The sequence below is a fragment of the Ictidomys tridecemlineatus genome, chromosome 1 (genome assembly GCF_052094955.1).
Source record: "Ictidomys tridecemlineatus isolate mIctTri1 chromosome 1, mIctTri1.hap1, whole genome shotgun sequence".
NCBI classification, from domain to species: Eukaryota; Metazoa; Chordata; class Mammalia; order Rodentia; family Sciuridae; genus Ictidomys; species Ictidomys tridecemlineatus.
Window position 1 is genome coordinate 243,921,179 of NC_135477.1, and position 27,591 is coordinate 243,948,769.

Here is a 27,591-nt window from a genome sequence, read left to right on the forward strand (position 1 = left end):
TTAGGATACCACTCATTTTCTTTATTACCAATAACTTCTTTGATGAAGCAGCAATAGGTTATGGGAGAGGAATCAGGGTTTTAGCCTCAGCTCTATCACTAACTTGCTGAGCAAACTTTTGAGATATGGCTTGGCTTCTCTGGGCCTCAGTTTCTTCATCTGAAAAACAAAAAAAATTAGTCAGTCTTCTCTGGTCCTGTGATCGTAAGTAAGCTGACAGAAGTCTACTTGAAATAAAATTTCCGTACTGCCTTTATTGGGATTAAGAGCTTGTTTTCATATTTGGGAAGGAAAAATATTCAACCAAACACTAAGTTGTTTTCTTCCTTTTTAATATGTTAGCATCTTGTCTGAAGTAGCAAAACCTGCTCTTGAAAGCTTCAAAACAGTTTGTGGTGGATTGCAATTCTTGTCTCAGAAAGATTAATTGGAAGCGAAATCTAAGGAAGAAAATTCAAAGCCCATTTCTACGCTTCCTGCCTTTTAGATCTTCTAACATGTAAATCGACCGTTACAAAGAGGATTAGTTATTAGAATGGTCTGCGTGGAGACCAACATTCAGCTCCCAGTTTATTCCTTGCCAGAGAGTCCCTGCTGCCCAGCATGTTAATGTCCTTCTTTTCAACTTGCAGGAAGACAACCGCATACCAACTCCAAGGCCTGTGTTTCCCAACTTTAATTTAACCACAGCCTTGACATCCACACTAGGGAACTACAATGACTTGTCAAGATTTAAGAAAGTTGCTTCTCACCTCTGGACTGTTTGTCCTTTCCCATATTCATTTCACCCTAGTCCTCATCTGCTTCGTTTCTTTTATTCTTATTATGTACTAGATGGTGTTTTGTTTTGTTTCCTTGCAAAATTTCCTTCCAGATGGCATTTGCCTGATGGCTTCATTCTCCCCTACCATATCTGATCTCCTCCATTTCCTTTTTACTTCTTCTGATTCAAAGACACCTCCTTAACCAGCAATCACAGCCATCTACTGCTGAGAACCAACAGACATAGAAGACCTAGGACTGACTAGCCAACATGGCTTTATCACAAAACTTGTGATATGATTCGCCTTCATTCAAACTAATTTGCTTTTATATTACATATAATTCCATCTAGGAAAAAATGCCACTGTCCAATGTTTAAGTGGGTAGAGAAGGGGAAGGGGCAGGCAAATTCAGGAGAAGGGAAGAATCTAAGGTCTAGACTCCCATGCAAGAAAAATGCCAGCAGTCAGATAGTAAGATAGGAAATTGAAGGCAGAGGGGGAAAAAAAGATAATCAAGGAATCAAAGACGACTAGGGTATTAATGGTGAGAACCATGTTCCCTAGCAATATCCAGCATATCTAGATGGAAGTAGAATAGATCCTCGAATTAGCCTAAGACAAAGGTAATAATGTTGATTGGTTGGAGCTATCTCACCTAAGCTTTCACAAATCACTCTTCTTTTTTAAATTTAGTGATAGCTGAGACATGCCTGCTTAGGAGAAGGGCCACGATTGCCAGCCTCCCTTGCAGTTGGGCATGGCCAATGATGTGAATGGAGTCGGCATGGACAGCACCTAGGCCATGCCCTTCTTTAAGGGAAGGATCATGTTCTCCACTTGCCTCATCTGCTGGCAGGATTACAGAAGTGGTGGCTCGAACAAGGACAACCAGTCACATCAAGGATGACAGAGATGTCCATGACTGAGTGTCTCTGGCACTGACACAGTGGAGCCCCCATGTCACCTTAGACTGTTTATGCTTGGTCTGTTTCCAGACAAGAATATTAACTTGTTTTGTTTAAGTTACTGATATTTGGGGTTTTAGCAACAAAACCCATACCCTAGTTAATCAACTAATGAAATTTTATTGCTTTAGAGTAAAGATATGATTTGGGGGATCCCAAAGATTATGCAACAAATTCCACGTTTCCTCTCTCTTTTGGCAGTGGCTCCTTGGTGGAATTAAAAAAAAAAAGTGGGATTGGAATCAAATCTTGGCTCTACTAGTCACTAATTTTTCTTCACCTATAAAATATAGGAGAGTTGATATTCAGTAATGCTTCTGCACCATGGTTGCTTATATGAGCTGTTCTATCTAATACCCACAACAATGCGATGCAGTCGGTATTATTATTATTACTCCATTTTATAGATAGAGATAAGAATTTTTTTCCCAGTGAGAGGTAAAGCTTAGATTTGGACCAAGAGAGTTTGACCTGAGAGTCCACATTTCTTAGCCATTTTCCTTTGTACCTAACTTTCTGCACGGATGGGAGATCATGGTTAAATACAACACCCCTCAACATAGTCATCCCATTACAAGCTGGGGGGATGACTGAATGATGCTGGCTATGTTACTGATCTCTGAGCTAAGGCATTGCACTGCCTGTTGATCATCTTTTTTCCATTGAAATATTCTTACTTAGGCAGAGGAAGAAGGGAGTCAAAAGTCTGCTTAGTTAATCAGGGAAGTTTTCTTCCTGTTATAAGTTGATTTTCTTAGTCAAACCCCCACAATACTAGGTCTCTCCAAGGCCACAATTCATACTGATAATTCTGAGCCTCTAGGAAAAGTTTACATTCTCTATAGAATGCTTCAAAAAGCAGGAAAGCTGTCTCGATGGTAAACCCACATCCTGAGAGGGCCTCCCCTACAGAAGAGGAGTGAGAATGACAAACTCCAGTGCTCTGTCCTTCCCCGCCTCTTGTGGGAGGGAGAAAGAAGAAATAATTACTGCTTGAAACGTGAGGACTGTCACTTCTCACAAACAGGAAAAATAGAAGAAATGCATGTGTGTGGAGGAGATCAAGGAAAAGGAAGAAGGAACGTAAGTAATCTGTAACAGTTTTCTCCTAAAATGGATAAAGGGGGAAATTGGGATGCTCATATGTGAGGCCTTGAGTTCAATCCTTGGTACTGAAAAATAAAAATAAAAACAAAAGGTAGTTTCTGTTTTTCTAGGAAGTTGCTCCATAAATGATTGTCACACTCCCAACCCTCACTGTTTCATGGAGTGAATGGGCTAAAGGCAAGTGAGATAGTGGAGATTCCCCTTGAACAGTCCCCAAAGCACCAGGACTGTGACCCTTCTCTCTCTGCCTACACAGGTACAATCTCCCATAGTGCTAGAAAATGCACCACCCCATTTCACAGATGAGGAACTTAAATCTTGAAATAATGACTTGTCCAAGAACATATCACTAATGAGTGGGGGACTTGGGCTTTTAAACTCAATATTCTCAGTTACCAAACTAAGATTCATTTGATATGAAGTGACAATATTCTCCTCAGATTATGTCTTCTATTAGTAATTTATTATTCAAGTATTTTTCTTTCTTTTATTTTTTTATTCGGCATTTGTTCAGCACCCATTGTGTCCAATGGCTAAGATATAAAGGCATGGTTTCTCCTGTCGTTAGATTCATAGACTGATGGAGAAGGCAGAGATGAACAACCTATGGGTAATAAAGGGTTGAAGTGTTAGAAGTACTGTGATGAGAGTGCTTGCTGAGTACAGGAGTAACCAAAGAAATGGACAATTATTGATATTCACTTGCTGTGTGTCAGAGAGATTTGCCAATGGTAGTAGAGAATGGAGACAAAAGAAATGGTAATTGTTATTATTTGGATCTGGAATATTCCCCAAAGACTCATGTGCTGGACATTGGGTCCCCAAGGCAGCAAAGTTCAGACATGGGGCTTTAAAGAAATGACTGGATCACGAGGGTTCTAACAATATTAGTGGATTGATCTATTTGATGGACTTATTGGGAGCTGGTGGAAAGTGTCAGAGGTGGGGACTATTTGAGGGAATTAAGTCCTTGGAGCCAAAGAGCTTTCCTCGGCCATGCCCTTCCACCATGATGCACCTGCCTTACAGCCAACTCACCATGGACTGAGATCTCTGAAACCACGAGAAACCAAAATAAATCTTTCCTCCTTTAAGTTGTTTTATGTCAGGTATTTCAGTCACAGCAACAAGACTCTAATATAACAATCCAGATTCCAAGTTCAATTTCAGATATGCAAAAGATGCTTTCTAATTTAAGAGTGTCTCATGAAATGTTTGAGAGACACTAAAATGTTAGTCATAGTTTACCTGAAATTAAAATTTAACTGGGAGTGCTGTATTTTATCTGGAAATTCTAGGTGAGGGAGGACAACGAAGGAGTACTAGAATATGTTTCATAGAGAAAGGAAGTCAGGGAGATAGGTAGTTTTTCTCCACATTTGGGGCATTAGGTGCAGGGGGAGCAAAAGTGGGAAGTACTGAATCTTTAACTTTCCTTGAATCATGACCATGGAGAACTATAAACTTTCCAAAGACCAATAGGATTGGTTTTATAGGGATATGTTAGGTCACCCCAAAATCATTTCTGTTTTCTTTTTTAATAAATAAGTGGGAAATACATTAGTACATGTGTTTTGTCACTTTGCAAATACAAGCTCTCCCATTGAGTTGGGTTAAGATAGAAGTGTGTGGGTGCAAAGCTCATGGTTGCCAACCACTCAAGATATAGCCTACTTCTGTACACTTCTAAGGGGAGTGCTGTGCTTTTAAGAAGCATTTCCTGCCCCTTCAAAGCAGAGATCAGAATGTAAAGAAAAGGTAGTGTCCTGTCCTGGAGATGCCAACCGGTACACACTCCATGGCTGGCCAAGTGACGAGCTGAACTATCTCCCCTCCATCAGTGTCAGCTTCCCATTCATGGCATCGCCAGGCCTTCCTGACCAATCTCTAAGGCTCCCTCCAGCCCTCACATTATCCACTGTTAAATAGATAATTAAATAAGGAGACAAGCCAAGTCAGCCATCTGATTAACCAGAGAGGAGATAGCTTGGTTCTCCAGCCTTCCTGACAATTCTCCAAATTCCCGATATTCGTTCAGAAAATTTGCTTTATCTCTTTTAGCTAGGTTTGACTTCTGCTACTCTCCACCAAGCATCAAACATCAAACACCAAACACCAAGCATCAAACAATTCCAGGCCACTGGGCAGTGATGGTTGGAGGGGAGGTTCTAAGGTCTGTTCCAATTGTGGAACTTGGGGTTAGACAAGCTAAACCAGACTGTAGGACTTTTCAGACCCTTTTACATGGTCATGTTTTTGTGACTTTCTAAGTGAGAATAGAGTATTTGGAGTTTTCCAAACCATTCTTTTTGTTGTTGTTTTACTAGAATAATTTGAGGGACCTGTAGCCTAGACTTCCTGACTTTCAGATTTTTCACTTTCCTCTTTAAGTGTAATATGTGTGTAAACTCTGACCTAATAGCCAGTTTTAGGTGAAGAAACCAAATTTTCCACTTCTCCTTCACCCCCACAAAGTACTAAGCATAAACTGATTATTAGAGTAAGTCAACATTGTACTTTGAACTCATTGTCAGCCAGCCATCCCATAACCACAGAGTGGTTTAATGTGATTAAAGCCACAATGGATCACAGAACACTCTTCATGAGGCCAAGAGAGTTGACCCATGTCATCTTGCCAGAAAGCAATTCTCATGATTACTTTCTGCCTGCCCAAGATTCCTGTGGTTCCCCCTGGTAAAGTGATCCTCCGTTTCCTTACATCGTTGCTCTTACTGCTATTCCCTGTGTTGTATCACGGGACTCCTGGAAGAGCTGGCTGCCTCAGGATGCACTCTTCAGGCTCAGCCAAACGTTGATTATCCACAGGAGGCTCAGCTGCAGATCCATCAGCAGCCTGTGGTATCAATGACGTGATTGCTGCCATTGAGCAAAACATTGCTGCTCAGCCCAGTGTTTTCCTTAACTCAAATTGTTTGTCAAATATGTACTGAACCCAGACTTTGTCAGATCATCTCATACTTTCTGTTCAATCCCTGCCCTATATGATTGCATTTTAACTGTTTATAATCCTCTGGGACATACAAGTTCCTCCACTATATTGCCTAGAACTTTGGGACACTGGCCTCAAGGAACCACAGATTTCTACTCATCTTAGTGTCCTCTGGGTATGGATCACAGGCACTTTTTGGAATTGCGTGTTGAACTACAAAAATAGATGCAACCAAAAAATTCTAGGCTTAATTTTTTTTAAGTCTTTTTTCCCATATTTTCATTGAAGCATTATAGTTGTATACAACAGTGGAATTTGTTGTTACATAGTCATACAATTTCTTAAATTCTTGTAAGAAAATTTTGGGGAAAAAATCCTTATAACAAAAGAAAGTCAATCTCAAGTTAGGGATAGAAGTCTTTCATTTGGGGGGACATTCCTTAATAAAAACAATTCATTTAATGTAAAAACCTGACTAAAAAGAGAGGGAGGTTGCACTTTATTTTTGGTGCATTCATGACCAAGAATCTTTCTAAGGAAGTTTTCATGTATACTGTATGTGTATATTATACGCACATTTATGTAGGTGAAAGGCATTATAAGCTAGGTAATTTTATTAAAATCTTTATTCTATAGAGAAGGAAATTGAGACTCAGGAGTTTTTAAAAATATTGTCCAAGGATATATTATTTGTAAGAAGCAAAACTGATTTTTAAATATGAGATTGTTTTATTCCAGTGTTTATTATGCACCTAACTACTGTGTTACATTCCTAATAGGATTGCTGAGACACTGATTCCATCACTGGGCATATGGAGTCCCTAAAACCAGTTGCCACTGGCCATGAGCAGTTACATCTATTCAACCCTCTGTGGTTCACCTCCCTTCACAGCCCTGAGCTGTGATGACTGCTACCATCTTCCAAGTGGGCCATCCCAGTGGAAAATGCCCAGAAGCTTTAAATTAGCTACTTTAGAAATCACTTCTGGATTAAAAGGTAAAAGTCACTATGTGGGTAAAAACACCATGAGGGCTCATATTTGAAAGGCCTTTCTCTGTTTTTCAGACAAAGAAGACTGGGCTAAAAGATCAGAATCTTGGGGTGTGAGAGAGGGTGGGGGGAGCTGTCACCCTTGCACTTAGTAGGGTCAGGAGGCTAAGCATTGAGTGAAAGTTGTTGAAGTCGAAAAAAAAATTCTCATGGTTGTGATCAGAAGACTCAGTCCATCTAGAACAAAGTTCAGTATCAGACCAGTGTGCCAAATCCAGCCCACAGTCTTTGGTTTGTTTTTTTGGTACAATCCATAAATGTTCCTTATATTTTAAAATTCTGTATTATATCATTTGGATTTGGAATGTCCCTCAAAGGCTCATGTGTTGAAGGCTTGGTTTTCTATGCAGCACTGGTTCAGAAGAGAGATCTTCCGGAAGTCATTGAATCTTGAGGACACTAACCTCCTCCTGAAGTTATTTTTCTTAGGTATTTGTCACAATGAAAACTGACTAACACATATTGGAGGGGAAAAAAAAAAGGCCATTTGTGGTCCTCAAAGCCTGAAATATTTGCATTTGATCCTTTACAAAATAAGTTTTCTAGTACCCCTGTTTCTAGAGCCACATGTGATTCCCACAGGACAGCTATAGCACAATGAATACGAAGCTGGAACATAAATCATTGCAAGTTTGCAATGGCTTAGTTTGCCATTTTATGGCCTTTGGGTAACTCTTTAATACAGACCTACTTTAGCCTTTGGGAACAGTTTTAGTAGTTAGTTTAAATACAAAGAATGGAAAATTGTCTCCTGTTTCCCAGTTATTTACTTATAAATTTTTAATTCTTTTGGTGTCTTGGTTTATGTGAAATTTTTCTAGGCAAATTCTGTAAGAATGAATTAAAAAATGTTTCTTTTAGAAACATAAGGAATCTTAATCATAAGAAATAAGACAGCTAGGGCTATAGTTATAGCTCAGTGGTAGAGCGCTTGCCTAGCATGCGTGAGGCACTGGGTTCGATCCCTGGCACCACATAAAAAAATAAACAAAATAAAGGTATCATGTCCATCTACAACTAAAAAAAAATTTTTAAATAATAAAAAAGAAAGAAAGAAAGAAGACAACTATTTAAGACTTATTGTGTACCAGAAATTCTCACACTTGCTTAGCCTAAAGTACCAAGCAAGTTGGAAGTGCTATTGCACACCTGTAAATCAAGCCACTCAGGAGGCTGAGGCAGGAGGATCACAACTTCAAGGCCAGCTTGGGCAACTTAGTGAGACACTATCTCAAAATAAAAATTCTGGGAGTGGGGATATAGCTCCGTGGTAGAGCACTTGCCTAGAATTCATGAAGCCCTGGGTTGAACTCTGAAGGCTGAAATAAGTAAGTGAATATATAAATCACTCCCACGCAGTCTACTCCAGTCTTACAGACAACATGTTGGGTCTCCAAAGGGCTGTTTTCCACCTGAGATCAAACAGCAGCAGCAAACCTGGGTTGCAAACTTCTGTTTTCTGATTCTAAATCCAGTGCTTTTTTTCCTACTCTTGGCTCAAGATAATGAATTTGAAAGTGTTCCAGGTGGGGAATCCAAGCCAAGCTCTGGTTCCTCATTTGATCAATAACAGTTATCAGTCTAGAAGATTGCAGATTCCTCCCAGCTCCTGTCATCTATGATTGGTTTTAAGAAATGATGCACATGAATTGGGAAGGGAAACTCAGGTATGCAACTTCATGCTCCTGGCTTGTCCAGCTTCCTTGGAGTATGAAGTCAGTGTGCATAGGCAGAACTTGGCCAGATTCATTAATGAGAAATGCAAGATGACCAAAATAGAATGCAAAAAGGCTTTCGGTCCTGGAGGCATGAAGGCTTACAAACACATGTAACCCTCAGTTAAATATTTTACAACTTTAAAATATATAGCCTGAAAGAAAGCCAAAACAATTTCCAGGTGCCAGAAAAAAGAAAGAAATTCAAAACCAGACATGTAAGCTCCAGGTCTGGACATGGACTTCACAGTCAATTTGGCCTGTTGTCTATTCAGATAGGAACTGGAACCTCTGTTTAAAACCATGACTTTCAGAAATTCTTGCAGGACCAGGAAGGGGAATTAGAAGAACTTTGTCTAGAGCCCAGAGAAACAGTAGGAAGCAAGTTATCTTTTCTATGCTCTGGTTGAGGAAACATATACAATATATTCTTTGAAAAGCTCCAAACCCAACCTGGGTATGGAGTATAGGTTTAAGCCATCTACATATTATTATAAGAATTTCAGGGAATAAAGTAACATAATCACTGGTCCATGATGAGTGGAAACTACAGGAACCTTGAAAGAAGTACATACATAGCACTATAGGAAATTATCCACAATTCAGAGTACATGGGACTAATCAGAAGGAAAAATAAAAGCTTACAGTAAATAATTGCAAACCACATCATTAAATCATATCAAGTTGGAGCATCATCTGATACAACACATGGAGGAAAAATCCACATCAAGGATGAGAAATAATGATGAAGGAATCTGAAAGATGCTGTAAACTAAATATATTTATACTGAAACAATAAAAAATAACATAATAAAAACATAAAAATGATAGGATACATAAAAATAAGGCAGGGATTTAAAGAATAATCAAATGAAACTTGAAATAAATCAAATCAAATGAAACCCAAAGCATAATCATTAAAATTTTAAACTCAAGTTAAATATCAATTACATATACTTAAAAAGTACTAGCAAACCAGTAGATTAATTTGAAAAAATCAACCAAAATGAAATACCTGAAGATAACAACATAGAAAATACCAAATCAAATTTAAGAGACATGCAAGACTGACTGATAAGTTCCAACTGAAATCAACTATAAATTCCAGGAGCAATGGACAAAAGGAGATTAGAAGCAATTTGAATAAATAATGGCTAGGAATTTTCCAGAACTGAAGAGGGCTACTGAGTCCCAGTTAGGATTAATCAAAACAGAAAACAAACAAACAAACCAAAAGCCCACACAACTACATACACTGGAACCAAATTTTAAATAAAAATATCTCTTTAAAGCACCTAAGAAGCTGGGTGCAATGGTGCACACCTGTAATCCAGCTGCTCCGGTGGCTGAGGCAGGAGGATCAAGAGTTCAAAAACAACCCCAGCAATTTTAGCAAGGCTCTAAGCAACTTAGCAAGACCCTGTCTCTAAATAAAATATTAAAAAGGGCTGGGGATGGGATGTGACTCAGTAAGAGATAACCAAAACATAAATGACAATTAGGATGTCCAAAGGATTATCATCAGTAATAACAGAGTTTCTCCTTTACCCACCTACACTGATAGTGAAATAAAGCTACCACTGACATCCAGTGCTGGGAAAAACAAAAACACACACACAAAAAAAAAACTATACTCTCCCATTCTGTAGGTTATTTCTTTCCTCTCTTGATGGGTTCCTTTGCTGTGCAGAAACTACTGGGTATACATTGAAAAGGAAATGAAATCTGTGTTAGTTAGCTTTGCATTGCTCTGACCAAAACACCCAATAAGAACAAATTAGAGGAGGAAAAGTTTATTTTGGCTCAGCTTAAGGGGTTTTGTTCATGGTGGGCAGATTCTTTTGCTCTGGGCCAAAGGTGATGCAGAGCATCGTGGTGGAAGAGCATGGTGGAGGAACACTGCTCACCTTATGGTGGCTGGGAAATCAGACACAGGAAAGATGAACCCTTCCAGGGCATGTCCCCAGTGGCCCACCTCCTCCAACCATGCCCCACTCACCTACAGTTATCACCCAGTCAGTCCATTCAAACTAGGATGGATCAATTAAGTGACAACTCTCACAATCCAATCATTTCACCTCTGAATATTCCTTCATTAACACAAGGGCTTTGGGGGACACCTCATATCCAACCCAGAACAAAATCAGTATGTTGAGAGTTGTCTGCACCCCTATGTTTAGTGCAGCACTGTTCAAAATAGCCAAAAGATGGAACCAGTGAAAATATCCATCATCAGGTGAATGGTTAAAGGAAATGTGGTCTGTACCTGCAATGGGTACTATACAGTCAGAAAATGCTCAGAATCCTGTCATTCACAGAAAGACTGTCAAATCTGGGTGACATTATGTTAAGTGAAATAATTTGGGTAGAGAAAGACGAATACCATAGGATCTCACTAAAGTAAAATCTGAAAATATAGTTCTCCTAGAAGGAGAGAACTGAATAGTGATTAGCGATTACAGGTGGGCCTGTTTTGTTTTTTGTTCTGATTTTTGCAGTGCTAGATTGAACCCAGGATCTTACACAAGTGCTATGTCACTGAGCAACGCCCCCAGCCCAGTCCTGGTGTTCTTTTGCATAGTAAGTTGACACGAGTTAACAATCATGTATCTATATTTGAAAATAGCTAGAAGGGAAGTTTGTTTTGTTTTGTTTTGTTTGTTTTTTAATGTTCTTATCATAAAGAAATGTTCAATGTTTAAGGCGATAATTGTGCTAATTACCAGATTTGGTCATTATACAAGGCATTAATGTATTGAAAATGTCAGGTTGTACACAAAAATGTGTAAAATATTATGTGTCATCCCTTCTTTGTTTTTTAATTTCAATTTGCCCTAGTCCCTGTTGAGGTTGGGCACCACCTGGTGGTGACTGTCTACTCTGGCTTGAATATTAACTAGGAGGTTTCTGGGTCCAGCAAGTGGTCGGGGACCCACTTGGGCTTCAGTGGCCTGCCATTTTGCCTCTGGCCAGTCCTCTCCCACCTGCACAGAAGGTGCAACCTCTTGATTTAGAGCAGAGGCAGTCAGACAATGGGAGCCTATTGCCAACTGTATTAGAACTCTATTCATTTTTTTTGGCCAGGATGTATTACATTCAAAAAGAATAAATGCTGAAATATAATGACTAAGCAGTTAACTCAGGAAGTTAAAAAAGGACTGAAGGATGGAAAGAACATAGAATAAAGGATATGACAAAAGTAAGTAAGAATTTAAGGAATTAAAAAATAAACAATGAGGAAGTCACCAAAATTAAAGCTTTTTTTCAAAGATAAATAAGATGAATATCTTGCACAGAAAAAATACAATATTAAAATTTTTAAATGAGACATAAATAAACAATTTATATATGTAATATTATGCTAATAAAATTCAAAATGTAAAATGGATGATTTTCTTCTTTTAATACTTAATCATTTTACTTATTTGTATATACAAAGCATAAACATATAAGCATATTATATAAACATGTTTGTAAACATATATCATATACATGTAAACATACATTATGTTTATTTTATGTAATGCATATTATTACTATATTTATGTAATAAATATGCATTTATTACATTTCAATGCATATTCTGACATGTGCTTTTCTGACATGTGCTTTTCTCATGACCCAAAGTCATCTTATGTGTGTCATAGGACACCCACTGACAGTGAGTAAAACCACGGGGATTTAGCTTTCTTCTCATAAGAAGCAGGGTAGGTATTCTGCTAGCAGTTCTTTTAGCTGTTGCTTCATGGTGCCAATATGGCTGTTGCAAGCTTCATTTATCATACTCACCTCTAAGCCAGGAAGAAGGAAGAAGGGAGACAGGACAACTGGCAGAATTTTAGTTACATCCCTTAAGCCAACTGTGTCACATGGCCATCCCTGGCTGAAAAGAGGCTCAGGGGGGAAAAAAAGATTTGGGAATGGAGGTGGGATTGGGTCGAAGGGCCTACATCATCTGCCATCCGGTATTCACTAGTTCATTTGTATCTGTGTTAGCCAACTTTCTGTTACTATGACAACTGCCTGAGATAGTCAACTTATAAAAAGAACAGGTTTATTGGGGCGGTTTTGGAGGTTACAGTCCATGATTGATTGGTCCTGTTGCTTTCGGGTCTGAGGTGAGGCAATACATCATGACAGGAAGGTATGGTAGAGCAGAATCACTCACCCAAGCAACCCATCCTACTTTTTTTTTTTTTTTCCTATACTGAAGTCAACTCATTCTATGCTCTAAGATGTCCTCTGGAGTAAATCTGATTATTCTTCACAAATCTTTCATGACTGGACTGCGTACAAATTTCAAAAGGTAATTCAATGTCCTGAATAAAGAATATATGTTTTTCTGTCTATGTTTCCAAAAATGTAACTATATAAAACTAACTGAAAGAAAGACAATAATCAGAGAGAAACCAAAACACAAATAAGGGCCTTGGATGCTTATTGAAGGTATGGACCAAGTTCCTCCTGAACCCACTATTCCCTGTGACTATGCTAAGACACGCCAAATCATCACCAGGCCCTGTTTGGGGCAGGCAGACTTGGCTTTCTCCCATTAGCATTGGGATTTATCATTTCCAGAACTAAAACCCCTTTAGACTTTATGTGTCCTTTACAGGGGTACAAACAAGGGCTCACTCCTCACCCAAGCTCATGTTCAACAGATGAGGCCAAGGTTTTAAAGAATGCCAGCAGTGATTCTCTAAGAATCTTCTCCTTTCCTTTACCTTTTTGTTAGGTTTCCTTAGGGATTCTTTGGGGTGTGTCTCCAAGGAGGTGTGACTACAACCAGGCCTACGTTCCCTCTCCCTGAAGAGATCAGGGGAAGATTCAGATCATGCGGGAAGGGAATCACTCATCAACTTGGGTGGGGCTGATGAAAAGAAGTTTCAGCAGATGGCAAGCGAGGAAAACCCAAAGAACTCTCTGAAATTCTCTTCAAGGAATGCAATTGGAGGTCTTTGTTTCACGGGATCTTTGCTAGAACATGACTTTTCTTGGCTCAGAGCACAGGGTTGCAGAGGCCCTCGTTGGACCCCAGCCAAGTAAGTTAGATTAGCAGAAGTACCCGAAATTCTGCACGAGAACACAGTGTCACTGAGAACACAGGCCTTGAAAAGAGATCCCAAGGGCAGCCGCACCGCGGGGTTTCAAGTTAAGTGAGCCAGACCGGGGGAAGTCCAGGAGGAGACCAGCTGACCCTGCTGAGACCAGGCTGTAAGACATAGGCTGAACATTCCAGAATCCAGGGCAAGGCTTCCACGGGCAGGATTGCGGCTGGGCCTAGAGCCAAGTCCAACCGCTCTGACCCCACCAGGAAAGCCATAGAATCCTTCCTTCCTGTGAAGACATTGCCAATTGGACATTTATGAAGCATCAGGGACATGTAGAGGAACACACACGACCCTTCACCGAGCGCAGCAGGGGTGGAGTTGGAAACGCATGAAACAACAGTGTCCCCACCATTCCAGAAGTGTGTGTGCAGTTAGAGGTCAAAAGAGTGGCTGTGAGGACACACATAAGTAAACACAAAATTATTAATGTGGTACAAACACACTAATGAGGTTTAAGGAAAAGGACTCATAACAGCAAAGAATTGAAAGGTGATTACATTCTTAAATAGGATGGCCAAGATGAAAAATGTAAAAATTAATTCTTGGCTATCTTGTAGGCGGGGAGTTGCCAAATAGGAGTGTGTGTGTCTGCGTGTGTCTGTGTGTCCACGTGCACACCCCAAAAAACATAAACACTGGTTCTCATCCCTCTTCCCATTTGTCTTGGGGTCTGATTCCTGACCACGGATGCTTCCCCTCCCACTCTCTTTTTCTCCTCTCCACCTTCTTTTTTCCCTTTCCTGTGCCCACTCACTCAGGGGCCTGTGATCTCACTGATGGGAGATATTGTAAAACATGTCTTCTCTCTTCTCCTGAATTCTTTCGTTGCCCTGCACCCTTCTGCTCTTTCCACCCCCTTACCTTGCCAAACCTCAGCTGCACATCTTGCTCCAAGTGTTTGGGATGATTTCCCAGTGTGTGCTAAGGAGGATTCTAATGCCAGCAATTCCATGCCATCTCTGGATCTGAACAAGTTGGCAGCCAAAGAAATGCAGGCCAACACAATCAAAGCTTCCAGGGAAGCAGCAGCCACTGTTGGATCACTCTGTGGCTCTGACTCACACTTCAGCCCCTACTCTTGTTCCTTCTTCATGACAACAGCAAACAAATGATACACAGATTCCAAGCACCAGTCAGTGAAGGCCCTTGAGACCCTTGTCGACTCTCTCCTCTAAACCTATTGCTCCCCACCAGGAACCCTTGGTTGGGATGGTTGTAGTCTCCTAGTGTGAATAAGAACCCAAAGTGACTTGGTCTTAATGACGTCAGGGTTAAAGAGTCTACTTGTCCCTTGGTAGGCAACACTTCGTCCTTAGCGCAAGGCCTTACTGAGAGCCCCTATTCAGCCCTTGTTTATCCATTGTTGGACTGCAGCTGAGCCGTGGGGAAAGAAGGCCACTTCTCTTAAAGCCTGACAACTTACTGGAGCATCTGAAAAGTTGCGAAATGTCAGTGGTTATTATGTCACTGTTGCTATGGTCTGGGTGGGAAGGTCTATTTGGCTGCCTTTTCTGATGTAATGACGTCAAGGATCGGTCCCCAAAAGGCCAGGGCAGGCTTTTCACAAAGGGAAATGTGCTGTGCGGCTCTGACTCCCTCTGGCTTCTGTCATGGACTGTGGAGCATGGCCTTGCTCCGGCCTTGACAGAGTGTAGTCTGGCTTAGGTCGTGTTCATCCTGGGGGGCAGCGAGGTGGGAGACTTCAAAGGAAGCATCCCACCACAGGCTAGCAGCAGCAGCAGGGAAAAATAGATATAAAAGAAAGCACATTAGCGTCACAGTGTTGAGGTCTCTCTCCAGACTCTAGCTGCCTTTTCCCTCCGATGAGACCTACATCAATGCTGCCTGAATGCCTTGGACAATGTTCCTTTATTAATGCCCTTGCATATATTTGCTGGCTTTAGCAGGACCAGGGACAAAGAGCTGCTTGCACACATACCCAGACACAGAAGGTGGGACAAGAAGCAGGTTACTAAGCCTCTCTGCACCCCAGGCTTCTCATTCATAAGGTGACATAATAAAAATATCCACCTCTAAGTTACATAAAGCATGCAAAAGAGCTATGTCATTTGTAAATTGACATGAAATGGCCTTTGTTGTTTCTTAAGTGGATTCCTGCTCCAGAAAAGAAAAGCCCTTTTCACATGCTTCCTACTCAGTGTTCAAAACTCTCCTGTCCAATTGGTGGGAATCAAGCCAACTTGGAGCAGAGGATAGGTGGTACTTGGAGCCCAGATTCATGTGTAATAATTAGAATTGCTTGGATAAGAACAGAGGGTGCTGAAATCATCAGGATAGGCTAGGTGTGTATACATTTTAAGCTGTTCAGAGTCAGCCAAGAAGAGAAGCCCTGAGCCGACCTCTCACCCTCATGTTCTTTAACCCAGGGTAGAATTTCTCCAGTTTTCCTAATGATAAAATCCCCTGTGGTGCCACATAAAAGTACTAAACCCCAGACTCCATTCCAACTTCCCTGAATCAATTCTTGGGGGAAGAATTGCAGAATGTAGTTGAATCACAGCATCTGGAATTTCTAAAATTTCTCAGTTATTGAATGTGTACAAGAATTACCTGGGAATCTTGTTTTTTTAAAACTGAGGATTGCTAGGCACATCCAATCTAATTAGAGAAATTTTACTTTGGAAAACCTTGGGTGAGACTCGGAATTTTAATTTTTAACAAACACTTTCAACTGCCCTCCTCACCCACACACACACACACACACACACACACACACACACACACACACAATTTGTAACATTGCTTCAAATGTCTAGAATGACTCTGGAGAATGGAGGAAAAAACCATAAGAATTATCAGCTACCCCATGACTGAGCTGAACATTTTTGCTTGAACATTCGGTTAACTGTTAAGGGAGGCTAATTCTAAGATAGGACAATTCTGAGATTTTCCAAGTCTTGGAAGCAAAAGCTATAAAGTAGGACATATGGCATGAGGTACTGAGACAACCCAAGGAACACTAGCACCAGAAGAAGTGGCATTCCTAGGGTTGCCTATTTGGGATCCACTCCCTTAACCTGTGAGCCAACTTGTATGGGTCGTTGCCTTAAGAAAGATCTCTTCTGTTCTGGCCCTGTGGGTGCCAAAAAGGGCCAGTCAACAATGAGCTGGGAATCTGGATGAGTTGTTGTTTTGTTTTTGACATCCATCTTCTCAGCTCCCATCGCCACAGGATCAGCAGACCCATTACTGAGGATATAGAAGATGATATAGTTCTTACCAAAGTATCTTTGTCTTACCAAATAAGAAGCCATCGCTATTATTATCTTTGCATCACTGTTACAAAATGCTTGACCCAACCTACTTATGAAGTAAAGAGATTTATTTCAACTTACAGTCTGGAGGTTAAAGGCCAAGATCAGGAGGTTTCCTGGGTTTGGGCCTCCAGTGAGGGCCAGCACATGGCTACAAGAGTCTAGGTCAGAGCAAGGGCTCATATCTGGAGCTAAGCAGCTCAGAGAGACAGAGACAAGAGAGATCAGGGTCTTGATCTGGAGGGCTTAACAACAACCCAAGATCTCTCACTAGCTCTTATCTTTACAGGTCCCAGTGATAGGTCCCAGTTACAGGTCCCTGTTTCCTCTCATGCTGAAGTATGACCTTAGAGAAGCACACGGAGGCAAGCAGATAAAGCAGGTTTATTTACAAAGGGGGTAACATAGACTTCTCTCCGGAGGGAGAAGGGGGCCATAGCTGGTATCCTGGTATCCCAAGAAGCGAGGTGTTCTGCCTTTTTTATGTGTCCTCGGCTTCCTTTGTTCTCCTGTTCTCTTCCCCTATCTCCTTCCTGCTTACTTGACTAGGCCCAGGAGATGCTCCATGGGATGGCCAAAAGGTGAGAAGCAGAAGGGCTGGAGGGGCCAAGATGGAGTGATCTGGGCAGGAAGGAGGCATAATCAACAACTCCTTGTAGGGAGGGACAATCTCTGGGACAGTTACCTTAGCAACAGGTTGGAGCAGAGGCAGGTTACTCTGATAAGGGTGGAGGAAGGGCTTTGAAGGCATTTAAGTCCCTCAGGGGGCATTCTTCGACTTTCAGGACTTGCTCAAATTGGGCTCCTTGATCCAATCTGACTTGATTTACCTATCCATACTGACTGCCTGTCTAATTCTGGATTCACCAGCACCCTCCATACCTTAGGGACCAAGACTTTACATAGGGACCTTTGGAGGCATTCATCCGAGTCATAGCAGAAGGGTAAGAAATTTCCTTTTTTGCCCCTAAGTTCCCCTCAACACACAAATAAGAATATCTGCCTTTTCCAATGCACTAAAGAAAAAGTTGCTACTTCCTTGCTGTCTCTCATAGGCTTCTCCCTAAGGGATAACAGGGGGTCAGTTTTCCAGTGTGGGAAGGGGATTTCTTATTGGGTCTCTGCCTTTAGCAGGAGGCATTCATCCCATGGCTAGCTTGTAGCCCACATTGCTTTGCCTCTCTGGAGGTCCTGCAGCTTGTCTCTTTGATGGTGTAAATCTTAGGTTATGGATCCAAAAAATTAGTGGAAAAAATCTTGCTCCAGCATATAAAAGGGCATGCGGACTCACTATTTGTCCTCCCAAGATAAAAGTGCAATCCGATCTCTGCCCTCCCACCTTTCATCTGCTTTAATCTCTCTTCAGAAACCAAGATCAGCTTTAAAATGTTATAAATAACATGGACAATGAGTGGGTCCCTGAAATGACCAATTTGTTGAATGACTAAGGAGACTCCTGATTGAAGCCACATCCAATCTGCATTCACTCTTAGAATTAATCTTTGATGGTTGCTGTTTTAGTCAGGTTTCACCACTGAAATTAAAAAAAAAAAATCTGACTGTAACTTAGAGGAGGAAATCTTTATTTGGGGCCACAGTTTCAGAGGTTCAGTCCATGGTCAGCTGACTCCACAGCTCTGGGCCCAAAGTGAGGCAGGATATCTTGGCAGAAGGACAATACAGAGGAAAACAGCTCAGAACATGACAGCCAGGAAGCAGAGGCAGAGTTCTGCTCTGTAGGAAACCTAGACAGACCAATATCACAGAATGGAATTGAAACAGTAATTAAAAGTCTTCCAAAAAGAAAAGCCCAAGAACTAACAGATTAACAGTGTGTTCTACCAGACCTTTACAGAAGAACTAACACCAGTATTCCTCAAATTATTTCATGAAATTGAAGGGGAGAGAACACTCCCAAATATATTTTATGAAGCCAATGTAACCCTAATACCAAAACCAGACAAAGGCACATTAAGGAAAGAAAACTACAGACCAACACCTGCTGAATATAGATGCAAAAATTCTTAATAAAATACTAGCAAACCACATTTAAAAATACATCAAAAATATACAATGTTCAACTGGGTTTCATTCCAGGGATGCAAGGTTAATTCAACAACATTTATTGTTGTTGAATATGGACGAGGTTGGGGTGGGGGTGTACCACCCCACTTGTACATTGTTGTTGGACCTAGTACAACCACTTTGGAAAGCAGTACAAAGATTCCTCAAAAAGGAATGGAGCCACCATATGACCCAGCTGTCCTACCCCTTTGTATTTTCCCTAAAGACCTAATATTAGCCTACTACAGCTATAGAACCACCTCAGTGTTTATAGCAACGACACAATTCACAATAGTTAAATTATGGAGTCAACCTAGATGCCCATCAATAGGTGAATGGATTAAGAAATTGTGGTATATAGCTATAATGGAGTTCTACTCAGCCATACAAAAGAATGGAATTATGACATTTGCCAGAAAATGGATGGAAATAGAGAATATCGTGCTAAGTGTAATAAGCCCAACTCAGAAACACAAAAGTCGAACGTTTTCTCTCCTATAAAGTAAAATAAAGGAAAAGGGAAGGAAGGAGAAGATAACATAAAGAATCAATCAAATAAAAATTAATAGAGGAACAAAAGGAAGTCTAGTCGAGGAAGGAGAGTGGGAGAGGAGGTGGAGGATGAGAGGGAAAGAGAGGTGGGTCATAAATTGAAACAGACTTCCATTCATGTATGAGTTTGTTGGGATGAACCCAACTACTATGTATAACTATAAAGCTCTCATTAAAGCCCCCAGTGACCCATTTCCTCCAGACGTACACTAACTACCTACCTGCAGTTACCACCCAGTCAATCCAGATTCACTGATTAGGTGGCAGCTCTCATAAATCTGATCACTTCACCTCTGAATGTTCTTGAATTGCCTCCCAAAAGAGCTTTTGGAGGACACTATATATCCAGACCACAAAAGCTGCCAATCAAAGATATTTTTAATGGGGAAAATTGACTTCTGGTAACATTTATAGATTGAGCACAGCGATGAACTTTCTCCTCCCAAAACACCATTGAAAATGCTACTAAAGAGATTATTAAGACACAAATCTGAAAGTCTTCTTGCCCATGAAAAGAGGTTTTATGAGCAGAATTTTAGGAGACAGAAAAGGCATGAATGTATTCCACTTATGACTAAGAATATTATTTGAGTGTGTCTCCTAAGAGTTTGTGCCTGGGAATGTTGGTCCTCAGCGTGGCAATGTTGAGAGGTGGTGTGGGACCTTTAAGAGGTGGAGCCTAGTGGGAGGTGATTCAGTTATTGGAGACACCATCCTTGGAAGAGATTAGTATAATTCTCAGGGGACCCCCCCCCCAGTTAGTTCCCAAATGAATGAGTTAATATAAAAGAGCAAAACTGACTCTCTCTCTTCTCTCTAGCTTTCTGTCTTGTCTTGTTCTCTCTACCACTTTCCTTAACTACTGCCATGTTGCCATCTACCATGTGATACAGTAAGAGAGTCATCACCAGAGGAGTTTAGATCTCCAGAACTGTTAGGTGAAAAATAAATCCTTTGTCTTTATAAATTACCCAGTCTCAAATATTTCGTTATGGACTTAATACATGTCCCCAAGCCAGAAAGCTGAGAATAAATTTGATTTGCAGCAAATCTTCAAAAGGCTTAGAAATTAGAAATCATGGGTGCCTCTGGAAGTAGGGACTGGAAGAAGTAGCTGAAACATGTAGGACTGGTTAAAGGATTCCCAAAGTCCCTCCCAGGGCAGTCAAGTTATACAATTTGCTTTTCTCCTAACAAATCTCATAAATCTCTGTGACTTTTCAAACTATGAGTGTTTATTGCTTTATTTTTTTTTTTAATGAAAGGATGGTGAAGACATGGGAAGGAGGGATTTTTCCATTGGTGAGCATGCTGATAGCCAATTTCCTGTCTTCCTCTCTTCTCGAGATCCGGCCTTTTTAGGTCCAACACACACTGTCAGTTCAAGATCCCAAGCCAACACTGCTGCAGTGTAAGGAGATCCCATGGTGAGGACAGTCGAGCGCTGTGGCCCATTACTCAGGGGCTTGGCTTCAGTTGAAAGCGTCAAACAGGCCCATCCAGGCACTCCCTCTCTTCCCATCCTCTGCCAGGCTACAGGACCCTATTGGAGGCCCTGACCCACAAGGCTCCTATCACTCTGGGGAGTAAGGCAACCTCCCTGTGTCCAGCCAAGGCTGAAGTCATCTCTTTGACTTCACCTTGGTCTTGGAGAAGGCCCTTTCTCACCCTGGCCTGCCAAGTTACATGCCTTGCCACTTATTCACTAAAAGCCCATTTTTTCCTCAATGATTTCTGCTCTTTCTTATCAAAGCTCTTCTTGCCTGGAGTCCACCCAATCTCACCATTCTCAGAAAAATCAGTCTGGATTAGACATAAAAAAAACATCCTTTCTGGACATTTTCTCCTCTGCAAAATGACTTCTTCCTGACTCTGTCTAGCATACCGGATCCTGTTTGGGGCTCTTCTGTTCCCAAACTCACAAACATCTCCATTTTCAAGGTGAAGGAAATATTCTGGCTCTGAGAAGCCAGTGAAGTAAAATCCCCAGGATCCTGCTTCGTTGGCATTTTAAAATCTAAGCCTCTGGTGCTGGCCTGAGCCACAGTCACCATTTCTGGGAGGTGAGGGAGTTCTCCCGAGGTACTAGAAGCAGTTACCTGAAACAGAAACACTGCAGTCATTTTACTTATGGGGACTCTGTGTCTCTGAGAGCTTCTTTCTAGGAACTCCTGGCTTCTGGTCCCGTGTCTGGGACTCTAATCTATACTCCATGGGAGCACCTACAGATCAGAAAAGTGAGGGCACTCCATACCTGTTTTCCCTCTCTTCATCTTGAAGCATCATACTGAAAAAGTTCCCTGCAGTGCTGTGCAGTTGTTAGAACTGTGCTCTGGGACGTTGAATCCTTGCTCAGCTAAGTGATCTTCGGCTATCTTGGCCTGCACATAGTAAATGCTCCACAAAAGCTATGACCATTAGTTCCTCCTGCCCTTCAAGCAGGACTCGTCCTGCTCCCAAGTCACCCACTTCTTTCTCTGTGGACCCCTGAGCTTAGTTTAGGCAGATGTTGTTGCATTCATCACCCTACAACCTTCTCCCTCTGGACAATGGTCTTCTGAGGGCAAGAGCTGTATCCAATCTCCTTATATCCTCCAGTATCTGCCAGAGAGCTCAGCATTTGGTGGGTGTGCAGTAATTCTGTGTGGAACCAATACTTTTCAGATGACAGATAATGACAGGCACTTCTGAAGGACTTGGCAGGTTGGGTCAGGGCAGCCAAAGCAACATGAAAACACCCTGGTCAACCTTCCTTCCTTGGAGACCTGAGAGCCGGTTTGTCACTGCCACGCCGACTGTGGGACCTGGGAAATTCCCTTTAACTTCTTTCCTCTCTTCATGGGGGAACGATGAAATATCTACAAGGAAGAGAAGTCCCAGAAGAGGGAGGGAGTCAAATGAGTACACGTGGCTGATCCCAATCAGCAGGCAGCCAGTTCCATGGCTTTGTGTTCTGTGACCTTTTCAAGATGTCAGTTTTCAAGCGTCCTTCCCAGCAAGAGCACCCCGCTTCCCCTAAACTTCCCTTAGCATTGTGGTACCACCCAGGAGACTATTGACCACAACGTTTGTTTATAAGTACCATGGCAACCCCAGGATCTCTGGCAAGTCTAAACCACATTGCCAGCCAATAAAGCGCAAGGCTGGAACCACTGAAGCCCTCTGGACTCCAGACTGGCTGATAGGGCTGTCAGCGCATCTGCTTTCTGTCCCTGAGCAAGCATTTCACTGTGACTTTCAGGACATTTTTCTTCTTCAGGGGTCTCATATCCCTACCCTACAGGACCTTCAAAACCCATTCTTCTTGCCAGTGACCCCATTACGCTTCCAGAGCTTCCATGATGGGATTTTCAACTTTGTTTCTTTTGTTCTGATTTTAATGAGAGAATACATCAAATGTGATTTCTCACTGTTTTTATATCCTCCGCCCTTACCTGCATAATTTGGTTGCAGATCCCGATATAAAGACTCACATATGAAGTTTGGAGGGTGAGGTGATTCCAAGAAGCACCAGAAAAGGAGAGGCAGTGAGATCGGAAATAGAAGCGTACGATCAAGTCCACGCTTTTGGTGCTAAACCCACTTGGAAACTCCAGGAGCCACTTAGAACAGGTTGCCTTAAAGTCATCAACCCAAGGGGCCGAAAGATCCATAAACCAACTCATTGATTACAGGTTGAAGATGGCAGATGGCAAAGTTGGAACTAATCCTCAGATACCTGTCACCAGCTGAAAGAAAGTCCTAAAGTGTGAGAAGTCTGACATTACAATGGCAAGGCCACAGGGAACATGGGCAGGTACCCCTAGGCGCCTCCTTGACCCTGTGCCCAGGGTTGGGGGATTCGGCCATTCGCAGCTGGGAATTTTTTTCTTTCTTGTCCTGGACAGAATGATGCTGGTCATGCGCACATAAAATTTGTCCTTAGCAAAAGTTTCTTTCTCACTAACTGTGGGTCACATCTGGGTTTTTGCAGCATTCACACGCACGAAGACAGGTCTGGCTAGTGAGCCACATGTACTTCTACACTTTATTTCAAACCTTTTCAGATCATCCAAGATGACTGTCTTTTTCCATGGAGTCTTCACTTATCAAGGTTGAACAGACCCATGTTTTCGTTAGATTTTTCACCACTGTGACCAAGACCGACAAGAACAACATAGAGGAAGAAAAGGTTATTTGGGGTTCATGGGTTCAGAGATCTCAGTACACAGATGGCCAACTCCATTGCTCTAGGCTCAAATGAGAAATCATGAGGAAAGCAGCTCAGGACCTGGCAACAAGGAAATAATAGATACCCCAAAGTACACCCCCAGCATCCCACCTCCTCCTGACACACCCTGCTTACTATAGTTACCCCAGGAGCCACTTAGAACAGGTGCCTTAGAGTCATCAACCCTATGAGAGAATCAACGCACTGATTAGGTCAAGACTCTCCTAACCCAATTGTTTCACTTCTAAACTTTCTTGCATTTTCTTACACATGAGCTTTTCAGGGAAAGCTCATATCTAAACTATAACGCCCCAGATGCCTTAGTAAGGATAATCTTGTAGCACCTCCCGGTTTTTGTACAACACTTTACTTCCCTATGAAGAAACACGTCATACCACAGTGGCCACTCATGCTGAGTCCTCCCCTGTTAATTTTTCAAGAGGACATAATGATAAAGGGGTTAATTCTTCACAAGAACATGATAATTTTGAAAATGTATACCTACAGCTAAAACAGAAGTTTAATAATATATGAAACAAAAAGTAAAAGAACTTCAAAAAGAAATTTTCGAAATCCATAATTAGAGTATGGATTTGGAAATATGGGCAGGTACCCCTAGGTACCTCCCATATCAATATCTATCTGTCAATAACTAATATGTACAGTTGACAAAAAATAAAGATATATATCAGTAAATATACAGACATCTTAAACAACGCTATCAACTTGACCTAACTGATATTTAGAGAACAGTCCACACAAGAACAATATAATACACATTCTTTCTACATATACACAGAACACATATCAAGAGTTTACGTTCTGGGCAATAAAACAAATATTCATGAATTTAAGAGGACTTATATAACACATACAAAGTGTTCTCTGATCACAGTGGAATTAAATTAGGAATAAGTAACAGAGCACTATCTGGGAAACTCTCAATATTTGGAAACTAAGTAATACACCTATATATAACCGATGGGTCAAAGGTCAAAACCAAAGGGAAATTAGAAAATATTTTTAAATGAAAGAAAATGAGAACACAACAAATCAAAATGTGTGGGGTGCAGGTAAAATAGTTCTTAGGGGCTAATATGTAGTGGCATGTTATTATGATATTTATATTTGGGGCTTTTTCCCTTGTTTCTGGCTCATAATGCTCTTGCCAAGGCAAGTCGTAGACCTGATTGGGTTTTCTCTTACCCAAAGCAAGTCATAGAAACTTGAGTCTTTCCCCATTTTTCTGTCTTAAAATAAGCCATAAAGAAATTCTCTAACCGGGCCATGTCTGATGGTAGGTCTTAAGACCCTCCTTATTCTAGAGGGGGCCTGCCTGATACTCTGGCTGAAGGATGCTACACAGAGAGGCTAAGAAGAATGCTAAAGCAGCCGATCCTTTTGGGATTCCCCCACCCAGTATATTAGCATCTGCTAATTATTGCTGCTATTAACTGTATACACTTGCAGAATTGTCTTGTACTCTTGAAGAATTGGCCCGTTTATCATTATATAGTGGGCTTTTTATCCCTGACAATATTCTTTAAAATCTACCTGTCTCCACCAAAAAAAGAAAGAAAAAAGCCTTCAGAGAGCTTCTGGATCATTGAACACATAAAAATGTGTCAGAATGGCAGTTATCAATAATACAAACAACAGGGCTGGGGATGTGGCTCAAGCGGTAGCGCGCTCACCTGGCATGAGTGTGGCTCGGGTTCGATCCTCAGCACCACATACAAACAAAGATGTTGTGTCCGCCGAGAACTGAAAAAAAATAAATATTAAAATTCTCTCTCTCTCTCTCTCTCTCTCTCTCAAAAAATAAATAAATAAAGATATTGTGAAAAGAATAAAATTATCTTTTAAAAAAAGAATACAAACAACAATAAGTGTTGGTGAGGATGTGGGGAAAAGGCACACTCATACATTGCTGGTGGGACTACAAATGGTGCAAGCTCTCTGGAAAGCAGTATGGAGATTCCTTAGAAAACCTGGAATGGAGCCATCATTTGACCCAGCTATCCCACTCCTCAGTTTATATCCAAAGGACTTAAAATCAGCATACTACAGTGAAGCAGCCACATCAGTGTTTATAGCAACTCAATTTACAATAGCTAAACTATGGAACCAACCTAAGTGCCCTCCAACATATGAGTGAATAAAGAAAATGTGAGATATATATATATCAATGGAATACTACCCAACTTTAAAGAAGAATGAAATTATGACATTTTCTGGTAAATGGATGGAAATGGAGAATATCATGCCAAGGGAAATAAGCCAGTCCCCAAAAACCAAAGGCCAAGTGTTCTCTCTGATATGCAGTTTGCTAATTCACAGTGGGTCGGGGGTTACTTTAGGTTAGGTAGAGGGGAGTGAAGGGAGTGGAGGAGGTATGAGGATAGGAAGGATAGTGGAATGAAACAGACATTATTACCTTATGTACATATATGACTTCATGACCAATGTGATTCTACAACATGTACAATGAGAAATTATTCTCCATTTATGTATGATAAATCAAAGTGCATAATTGTATTCTACTGTCACGTATAAATAATTAGAACAAATTTTAAAATTTATAAAGAAAAAAATAATTAGAGAGAGAATTGAGGTTGTAGCTCAATGGTAGAGCACTTGCCTAGCAAGTGTGAGGCACTGGGCTCAATCTTCAGCACCAGATAAAATAAATAAATAAGGTAAAGGTATTGTGTATCATGCCCATCTAATTAATAATAATTAATATCTCATATATATATATATATATATATATATATATATATAAAATGAGAGAAAGAAAAACTAAAATAAATGAAGCAGAAGGGAGTAGTAATAAACATCAGAACAAAAATCAACAAATAGAAAACAGGAAGACAACAGAGAAAATCAATGAAAGCCAGAATAGCTTGCTTGAGATCAACATAATTGATGCATAAATAATACATTTAATGAATTTCTATCCAGAAAGATTAGGGGAAACAGAGAAAGCAAATATTACTAATATTAGGAATGAAAGATTAGGGGAAACAGAGAAAGCAAATATTACTAATATTAGGAATGAAAGAAATGGCTTTATTATCAAATTCTGCAGATATTAACAAATGGCAAGAAAATATAGCAGCTTCGTCCCAATAAACTCAACATGCTAGATAAAATGGACCAGTACTTTGAAAGATACAAACTAATAAAACTCACTCAGCATAGGTGAATCTCAAAGGACTGTGTTGATGAAAGAAGCCTGACCAAGGAAGAATGTATACTGTACGATTCCATTTATATAAACTTACAGAGAATGAAAACTAGTCTTCTATGAGAGGAAACACCAGTGGTTGCCTGAGGACATCCGAGTTGGGGCAGGCAGGGATCAGAAATGGGTGGGGGGGGATGGATTACAAAGGGACAAGCGGGAAATTTGGGGAGTGATAAATATGTTCACTATCCTGATTATAGTGCTGATTTCACCTCAATCAAGGGCAAAAACATAGGTTAAAACATCAAATCATAGACTTCAAGTTTGTATAGTTTATTTTTATGTGGGTTAAACCTCAACAAAAGTGCGGTTTTAAAAAAATTTAGTTTGGAGAATTGTTCTATAAATCTGCACTTAGAGTTTGAATTTTAAGAACCGTCTGGTCTTATTAAAAGTGAGACCTACCTGAAACAAGAAGATATATTCTCTTACGTGCATAGTTACGTGCCGTGCCCAGAGTTCTGTTCTAAAGAGAAAATGGCAGGGAGGTGGGGCTGTGGAGAAAGGGAGGGTGGGCATGGGCAGCAGCTTAGCCAGAGCTACCAAAAGCGCCACCAACACAGAACAACTATTTCTC

The 27,591-nt window shown here is 40.9% G+C and overlaps 1 long non-coding RNA gene across 1 annotated transcript; it reads right to left on the reverse strand.

Annotated features, from left to right (window-relative positions):
• On the reverse strand, window positions 1–27,591 carry LOC120885505 (uncharacterized). Its single transcript, XR_005728166.2, has 3 exons — window positions 27,420–27,591; window positions 25,459–25,528; window positions 1–159 (listed from the first exon to the last, which is right to left on the reverse strand). It is a non-coding gene; the product is annotated as an uncharacterized LOC120885505 (long non-coding RNA).